Consider the following 15476-nt stretch of genomic DNA (forward strand, 5'->3'; position numbering starts at 1 on the left):
CTATGGAAGCTGTTTACATAGCTAATAATATACGATGTAACCATGGAGACAGTCAGTCACTTGAGCTAGCGGTGCATGTTTACTACAGTGAATAAGGTGATTGAGTGCACAGCGTCCACACTCTGCAGGGGGTAAAGACATTACTTCAATATTGTTTTATATTGATATATATTAGCCTTCTGTTGACCATCACCTCAGGTTCACCATTACAGTTTCAGATTACAGATGCACACTGTCTAAACACATTCAAAAACTCATGTCTCAGAAATAAGCACAGCTGTTCATGTTTGTCATTAGAGTTTTATTTGTAAGAAAATTATGAACTTCATATTGTGCATTAAATAAAAGAACATTTCACAACTCTGAGTCAACAGAAACAGGTAACAGAAATGTCTCTAATGTGTACAGTGTAGTGTAAGCATTAAAAGATCATAAAGGAAAAACTAACATTTATGTGAAACTAATTGTAATAAAAAATGAGCAGGTGCTTTATAGATTTAAAAGAAAGAATCTGAAAACAACACTTTTTTGGTCTAAGTGATCAAAGTAGAAAACAGAACTGATGTTCAAGAACAAACCGTAGCTGCACTAATATTACACATCTCGATCGTTGTACTGAACAGACATGTTGCTTTTAAAACCACATGCAGTGTGTGACCATGACTGTTCACTGAGACCATGAACGCCACTTCGCTGAAGCATTCTTCTTCTTCTTCTTGCCATTAAATTGGAAGCAGAAGCAGCACGAGCTGATTTGATCTACTGAAAGGAAAAAGCAGAACATCTGAGTTGAAACCAGTCAGCTGAAATCATTAAGACAGGAACAAATTCAATGCAGTGTCTCAAGTGGCTTAGCCTGTTACAACTGTTGATACAAGCTAAATACGGTTAACACACAGTGTCAGGGAGCTCCAGTGTGGGAACTAGTGGCTTTAGGTTTGTAGTCATTTAACTTTCATCCATTCATTCATTTAATTCAGGAGGAAGAAATGCCAGGTTGGTGCAGGCTGGTTACATGCATTTGGTCCCATGCTGTCTTTAATTAAATGACTTGGTTCATTTTATGGCTGGGCTGTATGTGGGGTTATATCATGTTATTTGGGCAGGAGTACCTGTCCCCTGTTAGACTTAGAAAGTTTCTCCATAAGTAGAGTTTCTAACTCTTCTAGCACATCTGTGGCTGACAGCTTTTTGGTGGCTCTTTTTACCCCACACTGGTTGTGAGTGTGTAAATAGCCCCACTAGTTATTTTGGGTTGCAGTTAACTAGGGAGGAAGGGGTGGGTATGCCATGATTAGGTGAATAACAATTATATGTGATACATAAATTTCACAATGCATGCATATATCTCTATCAATTAAACCTGGCCTGAGGGCTGCCATTTTTTACATTCAGTTATTTCTCTTAGAAATGTTGGAACTAAATAATGAATGTGTTACAGTTAAAGTGAAACACTGGTCAGTGTAAATGGCTCATTGGGACACAGAAACCTTTAAATTAAACCTGATATCTAGTGTCAAACAATATCAAAGCTGTAAAAGATGTTTACATTCAGAATTTATAAAACTATGATTGTAAATAAATTCAAACAAGTGAGCTTTTCTCTTTGTGCTGAATATCAACACTGTGGTTTCTTAGACTGTAAGCTGTACTTTAGTGCAACCAGTTGCAGAAGCTGCCACTCCAAATGTCTTTTGATAACAAGAAAAAAATACCTTTTCAGTACACGGCCTGAAGTTCTTCTCCGAAATCTTCTGCAATCGGCTTTGTCTGCTGGTTTGAAGACAATAAACCATAAAAAAGATGATTTAGTCACTTTGTCTGTGTCATGCAGCTCGAATGTGTCGTGTAACGATGTTGAATAGCCGTCGTTATCCCTCTGCTGCGTCAGTAGGATTGTACTGTACAGCATCTCATTGATATGTGAGGAATGCTAATGTAACACGATAACAGACTTACATCATTAAAATATAAAGTGCAGGAGATATTTAGATATTTTTTATATTTATATTACATTTTATAGCTGACGGATATTACTAAATAGATAGAATTTACTAAATAGCTGGATGAACATGAAAAATATGTCTATAATAACAAATGACCATGAGAGCCAGTAGAATTAATTCAGCTGGACACTCAAAAGACGTCCTTAAATGCTCTTTAAGTGGCATAACAGATGAACAAACAGTTAATCGCTTACTTGAGATGAAATCTGCTCAGCTACTTTGAAAACAGCTTCTAACTGGTTCCTCCTTTAACAGGATGACTGCTCAGGGGTAAGGCCATCATGCAATCCAGCAACCTTTATGGTTCTGCTTTGATTCACCAGGAACTATTAGGGAAACCTTCCAGCGCCTCCTGTGAAAGACACAGGCATAAACACACAAACATTTATTAACATGTTCCACAGTGTTCCAGTTTGATTTTCTTATCCTGTGGACAACAACGTACATGGATGCAGGTTTATTGTTAACTTTTGTAAGGTTTATTTAATGAACATATCCAGCTGCAGCTCCACTGTGATCCTGAACTGGATAAGCACTTAAGAAAATGTGTCAATAAATGGACAAACATCAACTTACTATATTTATCCAAACAGACGGGACCAATAATGCTTCGCTGAGTTAGAGACTTTAACAGACTCTTCTATGTAAGAATGTCTCGTGCTGATATACCTGCAAACTTGACAACAAAGGTTTTTCAGACTACATGTAGCTGTCCTCTATGTCAGCTAACACATTTACATTTATGTCACACTTATTTCTGCTTTCCCATTTTATAATTATTACTTACATTTTGATTAGATACCTTGAGTTTGTAAATGATCAGATTACATAATTGGAATACAATGTATCCAATTCAGGGTTGCGGGAGGATGAAGCCTATCCCAGCTGATACAGGACAAAGACAGGCTGCCAGTTTATTGCAGGGCTAATACAACATGTGTAACAGAAAATCCACTTAAATGTTTGATATTTCTTATAATAATCATAATTATGACTATTATTTAAAGGTTTCTTCATAAATACATTTTGATTTTTTATAACCCCTAAAATATAAACCTGAGCTGTTTCAGATTCTGACCTCTGACCTCAGTGACCTGGCTGTGTCCTCACTGCAGCTCCCTCTTGGAAGTACGTCTGCTTCTTGTCTTCCCCCAGTGTTGACCACCTGATATCAAGATATCACGTACTGTAACTGAGGAACAAAAAAGGACAAACACTTGCCTTCATTTAAAAGTACATTCATACAGAGATAATCTATGGAAACACACTAGTTCACAGTTTGGGAGGAACCAGTTCCTGTGAAACATTTCTGTATATGAACATCATGTGGAGAATGAATGAAATGAGTTCTTCAGGTGACTCAGCAGTCCCACACTGACAAATGAAATCTAGTTAAACTATTAAGCATATTTGCTCTTCTGAAATCTGTGTTAAACAACAACAAACATAAATTAGTAACAAAAACTACAGCTGAGTATAGGCTTTACAAACCACCAGCAGCCATAATGCTAAATTTTAATCTTCAAATGTTTCTGAGCTGTCTTCAACCTGCTTTTAGCACATTAAAGTCTCAATAAATAAAGTCAATGCAGACTCAATCCTAAATGTTCAGCACACAGAGACACAGAGGTACTGTTTAAAGTTTAGTGTTAACTTGAGTCACTGATCATTCACAGTATTACAGAGTCTGGCAGTCTTTGCATGATGTCCACGTCACTGTAAGTTTCTAGCTGACTCTCAGGTGTGCCAGCAGGAAAGAGTAATAATAACCTGCATCCTGAGGTTTGTCATGCAGGATTAAAGGAGCCAAGCTTTGTTCACACAGCTAGGATTGTATTTTACACTGACCCTGGGTCAGTATCAACTTCAAGAAGACAGCTGTAACTGTTGATAGAAGAATCACACACACATATTTATGGCTTTGCCTTATAGAATTCAGCATCTCAGTGCTCAGGAAATAGGTTTTGCAGCTGTTTGAGCTAAGATTTTCAAGTTATTCACAAATTAAAACCTATACTTTGTGTCGGGCAAGAACTAAATTCAAATGCATGTAACAGTGAGAAACGCGTTTCTCATCAACTTCATAGAGCTTGCTGTAACTTTTGATAGAAGACTCAGACAAACATATTCATGGCTTTATCTTATAGACTTCAATATCCCCCCAATGTGTGTGTGAGTCTTCTCTCAAAATTTACAGCTGTCTTTATGAAGTTTATGGAAAAACGCTTTATTTCACCACGTTAGTGCGTTTCTCGCTATTACATGCATTTGAATGGAGTTCTCGCCCGACACAAAGTATAGGTTTTCAATTTGTGAATAACTTGAAAATCTTAGCTCAAACAGCTGCAAAACCTATTTCCTCAGCACGGAGATGCTGAATTCTATAAGGCAAAGCCATAAATATGTGTGTGTGTGAGTCCTCTATCAAAAGTTACAGCTGTCTTCATGAAGTTGATACTGACCCAGGGTCAGTGTAAAATACAAGTTATTCACATAATGAAAACTTATACTTTGTTTCGTGCAAGAACTCCATTCAAATGCATGTAATAGTCAGAAACGCACTGTCTCGGCGAAATGAAGCCTTTTTGTACAACTTCATGAAGTTAGCTGTAACTTTTGATAAAAGGCTCAAAGCAGAGGGATAACGACGGCTATTCAACATCGTTACACGACACATTCGAGCTGCATGACGCAGACAAAGTGACTAAATCATCTTTTTTGTGGTTTATTGTCTTCAAACCAGCAGACAAAGCCGATTGCAGAAGATGTCGGAGAAGAACTTCAGGCCGTGTACTGAAAAGGTATTTTTTTCTTGTTATCAAAAGACATTTGGAGTGGCAGCTTCTGCAACTGGTTGCACTAAAGTACAGCTTACAGTCTAAGAAACCACAGTGTTGATATTCAGCACAAAGAGAAAAGCTCACTTGTTTGAATTTATTTACAATCATAGTTTTATAAATTCTGAATGTAAACATCTTTTACAGCTTTGATATTGTTTGACACTAGATATCAGGTTTAATTTAAAGGTTTCTGTGTCCCAATGAGCCATTTACACTGACCAGTGTTTCACTTTAACTGTAACACATTCATTATTTAGTTCCAACATTTCTAAGAGAAATAACTGAATGTAAAAAATGGCAGCCCTCAGGCCAGGTTTAATTGATAGAGATATATGCATGCATTGTGAAATTTATGTATCACATATAATTGTTATTCACCTAATCATGGCATACCCACCCCTTCCTCCCTAGTTAACTGCAACCCAAAATAACTAGTGGGGCTATTTACACACTCACAACCAGTGTGGGGTAAAAAGAGCCACCAAAAAGCTGTCAGCCACAGATGTGCTAGAAGAGTTAGAAACTCTACTTATGGAGAAACTTTCTAAGTCTAACAGGGGACAGGTACTCCTGCCCAAATAACATGATATAACCCCACATACAGCCCAGCCATAAAATGAACCAAGTCATTTAATTAAAGACAGCATGGGACCAAATGCATGTAACCAGCCTGCACCAACCTGGCATTTCTTCCTCCTGAATTAAATGAATGAATGGATGAAAGTTAAATGACTACAAACCTAAAGCCACTAGTTCCCACACTGGAGCTCCCTGACACTGTGTGTTAACCGTATTTAGCTTGTATCAACAGTTGTAACAGGCTAAGCCACTTGAGACACTGCATTGAATTTGTTCCTGTCTTAATGATTTCAGCTGACTGGTTTCAACTCAGATGTTCTGCTTTTTCCTTTCAGTAGATCAAATCAGCTCGTGCTGCTTCTGCTTCCAATTTAATGGCAAGAAGAAGAAGAAGAATGCTTCAGCGAAGTGGCGTTCATGGTCTCAGTGAACAGTCATGGTCACACACTGCATGTGGTTTTAAAAGCAACATGTCTGTTCAGTACAACGATCGAGATGTGTAATATTAGTGCAGCTACGGTTTGTTCTTGAACATCAGTTCTGTTTTCTACTTTGATCACTTAGACCAAAAAAGTGTTGTTTTCAGATTCTTTCTTTTAAATCTATAAAGCACCTGCTCATTTTTTATTACAATTAGTTTCACATAAATGTTAGTTTTTCCTTTATGATCTTTTAATGCTTACACTACACTGTACACATTAGAGACATTTCTGTTACCTGTTTCTGTTGACTCAGAGTTGTGAAATGTTCTTTTATTTAATGCACAATATGAAGTTCATAATTTTCTTACAAATAAAACTCTAATGACAAACATGAACAGCTGTGCTTATTTCTGAGACATGAGTTTTTGAATGTGTTTAGACAGTGTGCATCTGTAATCTGAAACTGTAATGGTGAACCTGAGGTGATGGTCAACAGAAGGCTAATATATATCAATATAAAACAATATTGAAGTAATGTCTTTACCCCCTGCAGAGTGTGGACGCTGTGCACTCAATCACCTTATTCACTGTAGTAAACATGCACCGCTAGCTCAAGTGACTGACTGTCTCCATGGTTACATCGTATATTATTAGCTATGTAAACAGCTTCCATAGATACCGCCATAGCTCTCTGCAGCTGTAACACTTTCACACTTTGCAAATCATTTCACGATTTTGATAGTTATGAAGACAGAATATGTTTTTAAGGTCATGCTAGGCGGTTGCTATGGTGGTTGCTGTGGACTTGGCTGGACCGCGTCCGATTCCTGTTATTAGCTGTCCGCCGTAGGAAGGCTGCGTTCCATTTACAAGTAGTGACAGTCTGCCGCAACTCGAACTCAAACCCCGCTTTGTTCTTTAATTATAGGCCTTTTATAGCCGTTCATGACACGGGCACACACACACATAAAGCACTTTGCCTCACCATGAGAATGGAACTTTACCTAAGCTAACCTTTAAAATATCTGATATAGGATAGAAAAAATGAAGCAACCAGAGATTTAATGATGAAGACTCTGGGTTCTGTAGTGACCTGAATGACTCTTTGCATACAATTTATTGAAGAGGACTTTAGAATGCACTTTACATTTAGACTGTTGCTGTTTAATTTTTTACATTGTTGCGGTGTTATGTCATGAATAAAGTTCACCTGCTGGGGGTTTGATGGATCAGATCATCATAATCAATGGGTCCTGAGGTGGGCGGGACTGTCTCTGGTGATGTCACCATGAAGGAACAGCATCTGGCACGTGTTGCTGAAACATCCCAGTACACTGGTGTAGTTTCCTCTCCAGCTGTTTGACATTTGACACTTCAACATTAAGGAGAAGAAGAAGAAACAGTGTTAGGTCAGGTGACCACATGGTTTCTAAAGTAACTGACAGGAAGTAACCAGGCCGTTAGAAATGGATGGCATGTGTTTAGAGTTACTGGAGTTGGGTAACTCTACTTACCAAAAGCAGAAGCACACAGATGAAGGATCAGATGCTGAATGTTGCAGGAACATGCTCGTGCGGTGGTCATTCAGTGCTGCTCCGGCAGGTTAGACAGTCCAAGACTGATATACTGCCCATCTGAGAGTTTGAAAACACACATGCAAAGATTTATTTTGTATTACAGTCAAAGTTGGATGTTCATTTTTGTCCTTTAAAAATGTTTGTGTATTTGAAAGCGCTAACATTTAAGGATGACTTGGATCGTCTCCTTTAAAGGGGAGACAAGTGTATCCACTGATCCACGTCACTTTACCTGGATGATGACTCCTCTCCCCCTCACTCAGAAACGCTCCTAATATAACCAAGCAAATAAATAATATTGAAGATTTACTTACATCATTACAAAAACAGGAAAAACATCTCCCTTTGATTCTATTTCTCCATTCCTGCTGAACATCAGGCAACAAATATCTCAATAAATCACAGTAAAATGTAAAGCACATGTTTTCTCTGCTTTGTCTAACCTCTGCAGAGCCTCTGTCAAGAAAAACATATCTGTAAGCATAAAACAAATATACATTTCATAACACGTCACTGGACAAACCTCGGTCAGTTGATTTCCTCTGTGCAATGTAGACGAACATCAGTCAGCAAGTCAAGGTGGTGAGATGGACTGGTGTCCTTTGTGACTCTGCTGGTTCTTCTGAGGAAATACCACCGTCTCTCCACACCGTCACCATCTGTGAGCACAAACTGCTGCTCTGCTCTGCCAGCATGTAGGAAATCACATATCACACACACAGGGGTGAAGAAACATTAGAACTCAACTTTGGATACTTTAGATCTAAACAGATCAAAGTAGCTCTTAGCTTCAACAATCAGTGAACAGACAAACAATGATACCATACTGATTCTGTATGAATACAATATGGTATTTTCAATACAGGTGTCAAATTAATTTACTAAAACTAATACAGATATATGTATTTTTTTTTTTATAAATTCGTTTGCTAAATTATAAGAATATATATTTTTTCATTTAACAATTGCAACTGAAAGAAATTAAATATTGAACAAAAATATATTGTCACATTCTGAGCATGCTCAGCATGCTGACAGACTTGAAGTTGCTACAGATTTTAAGAAGTGATAATTATAGGGAAAAAACTTCTCTTTTTCATCCGTTTAATCAAACATTTGATGCCTTAGATGTCTCAGTCCTATAGCATTCTGCAACTACAACTAAGCTGAAGCTTGGATTTGGCTGCAGGTGCCCTGTACATCCTTCTCAACATGTGGGTACCATTTAATCACACTTCTTCCTGAGCTTTGCTTCGTCACAAGACCAAAGGTGGCATCCCGTGTCACGGTCATATCATCATCCAGAAGAAACATTTGAAGAAACATCATGGAGAAGAAACATTTACGCGCCTCCCGGTTTTGTTTTCTGATCCTGCAAAAAGACTGAGGACAACAAAGCCCAGAGAACACGAGATACACAACATCCAACATTCAGACTCAACAGCCTCCATAAATGAAGAGCACCAGGTTGGTTCAGTTATAGTAGATGTCATGGAATTTTTTAAATAAAGTCTGCAACACAGAAAGAGCTGTGATCATGCTATTTATTACTGTGCACAGGAGAGCAAACACACATCAAACATCACAGTTCAGTCATGTCAGCTCTGCCACTTCACGTGTCTCGCTATGAAACCTAACGGATCAATGGTTATGCTGTTTTGTGCCTTTGACGTTATCAGCACCTGTAAAGGGAGTTGTTTTCTCAAACTGCTGAAGTAAGTTCATCTAGTTTTAGAAACCTTCATTGAACAGTCTATAACAGTGTCACAACTAAGCATATGCATAAGCACTTAAATGCTTTAAATGAGAATAACATAAAATTTCTATTACAGGAGCTAGAGCCTGTCCCAGTAGTCATAGGTAGAGCACACCTGGACAGGTCACCAGTCTGTCAGAGGACTAACACAGATGCAGCCTGACTCAATCCTAAATGTTCAGCACACAGAGACACAGAGGTACCGTTTAAAGTTTAGTGTTAACTTGAGTCACTGATCATTTGCAGTATTACAGAGTCTGGCAGTCTTTGCATGATGTCCACGTCACTGTAAGTTTCTAGCTGACTCTCAGGTGTGACAGGTGTGCCAGCAGGAAAGAGTAATAATAGCCTGCATCCTGAGGTTTTTCATGCAGGATTAAAGGAGCCAGGCTTTGTTCACACAGCTAGGATTGTATTTTACACTGACCCTGGGTCAGTATAAGTATCATACAGTTTAAACGAAGCACTGAAACTTGCACATATTTATTACAGATGCACTGAAGCTAATCGAGATATTTGCTGTCAGTCTGTGGCTGCGATTAAACACTTTACTGGAAACTTTATTAACTAGTAACTTCGTCAGTCATGACAGAAGCTAATATTTCTGTGCTAACATCGTTTAAACAGTAACAGCTTTACTCCAATATAAGCTAACGTTTACACCGTAACTTTAAGCTAGCACCATAAAGACGGTAAAACACGTAATAACATCTACAAATGCATCTTAAAGCTGTTATATTAGCACTCGGTGTATTACTAACATAACCACATTAACATTATTGACACTCGCTGGTCTGACTTTTAATAGTCATTCTATAAATGCTGTTTAACGGTCTTACCTGTACACACTCCTGTATCCACCGGATTGCAGCCAGAGTGGATTCCGGAGTCTTCCCACGCTCCTGTTAGTGATCCTCCATCTGGATGGATGATAACAACCTTCTGAACAATCTAGCAGGAGATGGTCCATATCTAGGGGATATGGACTGACAACAGCCGAAGCGGGTGAATAAAGTCACCCAGTCGCTAGCTGTGCGATTACCCAGCATACACCAGCACAATATTAGGCACAGCACCACCATAGACATTTTCAGTGGTTTTGAATGCAGGACATGGTTATCTTACCTTGTAAAATGCATGACAATAAAACAGCTAACCACCATAAAATGGTATTGTGTATGTATGTATGTGCATGTGTGTGTGTGTGTGAGAGAGAGAGAGAGAGAGAGAGGGGGGGGGGGGGGGGGGGGGGGAGAGATCAAAGGCGTGCGCTTATGTTTTTTCTTGATCAAGAGTGTGCCTCCTCTCTCTTATTGGATGTATGGTATAGCATGTTTATTCAGGTGCACCTTTGAAGTCTATGAGAATACTTTGCAGCCTGGTCTGAGTGGTCATTTCTGCACAGACACAATGAAGCGTGCACTCAGTTTAGAGGAGGCTGTTGCTGCAGTTTTGCACTCTCCACAAGCAGTGGAGATACTTCTGACAGCGAAGAAGAATTTTTGCCAGGCACCGAGGAGCTTTGCAGCTCATGTGCGGAGGAGGAGAAGGAGAAGGAGGAAGAAGAGCAGGAGGAAGAGACAAGACTGGAGGATGGCCAGTGGAGATCTAAAAATGGAGAAATCATGTGGCAACCCACACACGAAGAGGTCCTGCCATTTTTTCCTCCCCCCATTTTAACCCCAGGACCAACCCATTATGCAATTCGTATAGGATCAGCAGCCCTGTGAGCACTTTCCATCTTTTTTTTTGCAGAGGACATTATGCAGCTAATCCTGCATTTCACCAACCTGCAGGGGCAACAGGTCAGTAAAAGACTGGAAGATGAGGAGTTGCAGGCTTACATGGGGCTTGTGATGCTGGCTGGCCTGTACAGGTCTCAACATGAAACGACAACAAGCCTGTGAAATGGGGAGACAGGGCTCTTCTGTTTCATGCTACCATGTCATCCCCAAGCAAAGAAAAAAGGTTGTCTTATTGAGCACCAGGCACCGTGAGCTACAAGTCCAGGACTCTGGGAAGAGAAAGCCCCACATCATCCTGGATTATAACAAATGCAAAGGGACTGTGGATCATTTGGACCAGGTAAGCACAATTATAAGTAATTTATTTGCCAAATTGTTTACCGTTTCTCATTGTTATAACTGATAAAGTCAGATAATGTGATTATAATAGTTTTGATATGAGATGATAGTTTTAGACTATGATAGTTTTGATAGTTACAGTAAGGAGGGGGGGGGGGGGTCCAGTTTGACGCCCACAGGCAGGAAGAATCTCTTGCTTATGGCTGTATAAATCTGTTCATGTCACCTGATCATTTCTTTTTGTTTTGCAGGTTTGTGGCAACTACTCCTGCCGTAGAAGGACACGTAGGTGGCCCATGTGTCTGTTCTACCACATGATCGAGGTAAGCTGCTATAATGCTTTCATTCAAGACAGCTGTAACTTTTGATAGAAGACGCATATAAACATATTTATGGCTTTATCTTTTAAAGTTCGATATCCCCGTGTTGAGCAAACAGGTTTTGCAGCTGTTTGATCTAAGATTTTCAAGTTATTCACAAAATGAATACCTATACTTTGTTTCGTGCGACAACTCCATTCAAATGCATGTAATAGTCAGAAACGCACTGTCTTGGCGAAATAAAGCGTTTACAACTTCATGAAGACAGCTCTAACTTTTGATAGGAGACTCAGATATGCGTATTTATGGCTTTATCTGATCGAATTCAATATCCCCGTTTTGAGCAAACAGTTTTAAAGCTATGTGAGCTAAGATTTTCAAGTTATTCACAAGATGAAAACCTATACTTTGTTTCGTGCGAGAACTCCATTCAAATGCATGTAATAGTCAGAAACGCACGGTCTCGGCGAAATAAAGTGTTTTTGTACAGCTTGAAGTTACCTGTAACTTTTGATAGAAGGCTCAGACACACATCAATATGGCTTTGCCTTATACAATTCAGCATCTCCGTGCTGGGGAAACAGGTTTTGCAGCTGTTTGAGCCAAGAGCTTCCAGTTATTGAAAAAAATGAAAGCCTATACTTTGTTTCGTGCGAGAACTCCATTCAAATGAATGTAAAAGTCAGAAACGCACTGTCTCGGCGAAATAAAGGGTTTACAACTTCATGAAGACAGCTGTAACTTTTGATAGGAAACTCAGATATACGTATTTATGGCTTTATCTTATAGAATTCAATATCCCCGTTGAGCAAACAGTTTTAAAGCTATGTGAGCTAAGATTTTTAAGTTATTCACAAAATAAAAAGCTATACTTTGTTTCGTGTGAGAACTCCATTTATGTTACGCCCCTAATCTAGGCGTGTAGGGACGCACATAAGGTTGGAGGAGAGAGATACAAATCCCCGCCCTGGTTCCCAAGCCAAACATCCAAACCAGTTGTGAGTAAAAAAAAGGTGATTTTATTTAAGGACAAGAAGCATAGCTCCAGGGTGAGCCCAAGCCAAAATAATAAACAAAACCAACTAAGACCCACCAGCAAAGACTAACTAAACCCTAGGAAAGAAAAAGAACAAACAAATGACAGAGCTATCCCTCGCTCCCTGACCAAGAAAACAGGAGAAAACGATTCCAAAAGAAAAGGCAGCTCACCCCTTCCGCTTCAGCCCACGAGTGCCTAAGCTCTCAGCTAATGCACTAGGAGCGGCTTTTACAATTCACCCTCACACAAATACACAAGATAAGCACAGGCTGGGAAAACCATGGTCAGGACCGCGACGGCTGTCAGGCTACTCGCTCGTTGCACACACTCTCTCCCTCTCTCCCCTCTGGAGCTGTCAGAGCGGCTTTTTGAACGTGGTCACCTGTTCCATGGTCCAATCAGATGCTAACTACTCTTCATTAGGGGAGGGACCTGTAAAGTGTCTTAAACACAGTAAAGAGACACGTCTCGCATGTAATAGTCAGAAACGCACTATCTTTGCAAAATAAAGCCTTTTTGTACAACTTCATGAAGTTAGCTGTAACTTTTGATAGAAGATTCAGATTTACGTAGTTATGGCTTTATCTTATAATATTCAGTATCCCCGTGTTGAGCAAACAGGTTTGAGCTAAGATTTTCGAGTTATTCACATAATGAAAACCTATACTTTGTTTCGTGCGAGAACTGCATTCAAATGCATGTAATAGTCAGAAACGCACTGTCTCGGCGAAATAAAGTGTTTTTGTACAGCTTCATGAAGACAGCTGTAACTTTTGATAGAAGGCTCAGATTGATGTATTTATGGTTTTATCTTATAAAATTCAATATCCCCGTGCTGGGAAAACAGATTTTGCAGCTGTGTGAGCTAAGATTTCCAAGTTATACACATAATGAAAATCTATACTTTGTTTCGGTCGAGTTCCCCATTCAAATGCATGTAACAGTGAGAAACGCACTGTCTTGGAGAAAGAAAGCGTTTTTGTACAACTTCATATAAATAGCTGTAACTTTTGATAGAAGACTCGGATACACATGTTTATGGCTTTATCTTATAGAACTCAAGGTCCCCATGCTGGGCAAACAAAACAGGTTTTGCAGCTGTTTGAGCCAAGATTTCCAAGTTATACACATAATGAAAACCTATACTTTGTTTCGGGCGAGTTCCCCATTCAAATGCATGCAACAGTGAGAAACGCACTGTCTTGGCGAAATAAAGCGTTTTTGTACAACTTCATATAAATAGCTGTAACTTTTGATAGAAGACTCAGACAAACATGTTTATGGCTTTATCTTATAGAACTCAAGGTCCCCGTGCTGGGAAAACAAAAGAGGGTTTTGCAGCTGTTTGAGCTAAGATTTTCAAGTTATACACATAATGAAAACCTATACTTTGTTTCGGTGAGTTCCCCATTCAAATGCATGTAACAGTGAGAAACGCACTGTCTTGGCGAAAGAAAGCGTTTTTGTACAACTTCATATAAATAGCTGTAACTTTTGATAGAAGACTCGGATACACATGTTTATGGCTTTATCTTATAGAACTCAAGGTCCCCGTGCTGGGAAAAAAGAACAGGTTTTGCAGCCGTTTGAGCTAAGATTTTAAAATTATTCACATAATGAAAACCTATACTTTGTTTCGGGCGAGTTCCCCATTCAAATGCATGCAACAGTGAGAAACGCACTGTCTTGGCGAAAGAAAGCGTTTTTGTACAACTTCATTTAAATAGCTGTAACTTTTGATAGAAGACTCGGATACACATGTTTATGGCTTTATCTTATAGAACTCAAGGTCCCCGTGCTGGGAAAAAAGAACAGGTTTTGCAGCCGTTTGAGCTAAGATTTTAAAATTATTCACATAATGAAAACCTATACTTTGTTTCGGGCGAGTTCCCCATTCAAATGCATGCAACAGTGAGAAACGCACTGTCTTGGCGAAAGAAAGCGTTTTTGTACAACTTCATTTAAATAGCTGTAACTTTTGATAGAAGACTCGGATACACATGTTTATGGCTTTATCTTATAGAACTCAAGGTCCCCGTGCTGGGAAAAAAGAACAGGTTTTGCAGCCGTTTGAGCTAAGATTTTAAAATTATTCACATAATGAAAAGCTATACTTTGTTTCGGGCGAGTTCCCCATTCAAATGCATGTAACAGTGAGAAACGCACTGTCTTGGCGGAAGAAAGCGTTTTTGTACAACTTCATATAAATAGCTGTAACTTTTGATAGAAGACTGGGATACACATGTTTATGGCTTTATCTTATAGAACTCAAGGTCCCCGTGCTGGGAAAACAGGTTTTGCAGCTGTTTGAGCTAAGATTTCCAAGTTATACACATAATGAAAACCTATACTTTGTTTCGGGCGAGTTCCCCATTCAAATGCATGTAACAGTGAGAAACGCACTGTCTTGGCGAAATAAAGCGTTTTTGTACAACTTCATATAAATAGCTGTAACTTTTGATAGAAGACTCGGATACACATGTTTATGGCTTTATCTTATAGAACTCAAGGTCCCCGTGCTGGGAAAAAAGAACAGGTTTTGCAGCCGTTTGAGCTAAGATTTTAAAATTATTCACATAATGAAAACCTATACTTTGTTTCGGGCGAGTTCCCCATTCAAATGCATGCAACAGTGAGAAACGCACTGTCTTGGCGAAAGAAAGCGTTTTTGTACAACTTCATATAAATAGCTGTAACTTTTGATAGAAGACTCGGATACACATGTTTATGGATTTATCTTATAGAACTCAAGGTCCCCGTGCTGGGAAAAAAGAACAGGTTTTGCAGCCGTTTGAGCTAAGATTTTAAAATTATTCACATAATGAAAACCTATACTTTGTTTCGGGCGAGTTC

The 15476-nt window shown here is 39.1% G+C and overlaps 1 long non-coding RNA gene across 6 annotated transcripts; it reads right to left on the reverse strand.

Annotated features, from left to right (window-relative positions):
* Positions 1-219: 219 nt before the first annotated feature.
* Positions 220-10377, reverse strand: LOC147302226 (uncharacterized). Of its 6 annotated transcripts, XR_015127190.1 has the most exons (10): positions 10306-10374; positions 8647-10100; positions 7948-8109; positions 7587-7695; positions 7362-7481; positions 7058-7219; positions 3085-3198; positions 2201-2358; positions 1716-1773; positions 226-762 (listed from the first exon to the last, which is right to left on the reverse strand). It is a non-coding gene; the product is annotated as an uncharacterized LOC147302226 (long non-coding RNA). The 6 variants fall into 6 exon arrangements; XR_015127193.1 differs by having other exon boundaries at positions 220-762; positions 3092-3198; positions 8647-10377; XR_015127192.1 differs by having other exon boundaries at positions 225-762; positions 7948-8104; positions 8647-10377.
* Between the last annotated feature and the right edge of the window lie 5099 nt (positions 10378-15476).

Source organism: Aulonocara sp. 'chitande type north' Nkhata Bay, linkage group LG23 (assembly GCF_057382095.1).
Source record: "Aulonocara sp. 'chitande type north' Nkhata Bay isolate Kocher_YH1m ecotype deep benthic linkage group LG23, A_spYH_male_GT1.1, whole genome shotgun sequence".
NCBI lineage: Eukaryota > Metazoa > Chordata > Actinopteri > Cichliformes > Cichlidae > Aulonocara > Aulonocara sp. 'chitande type north' Nkhata Bay.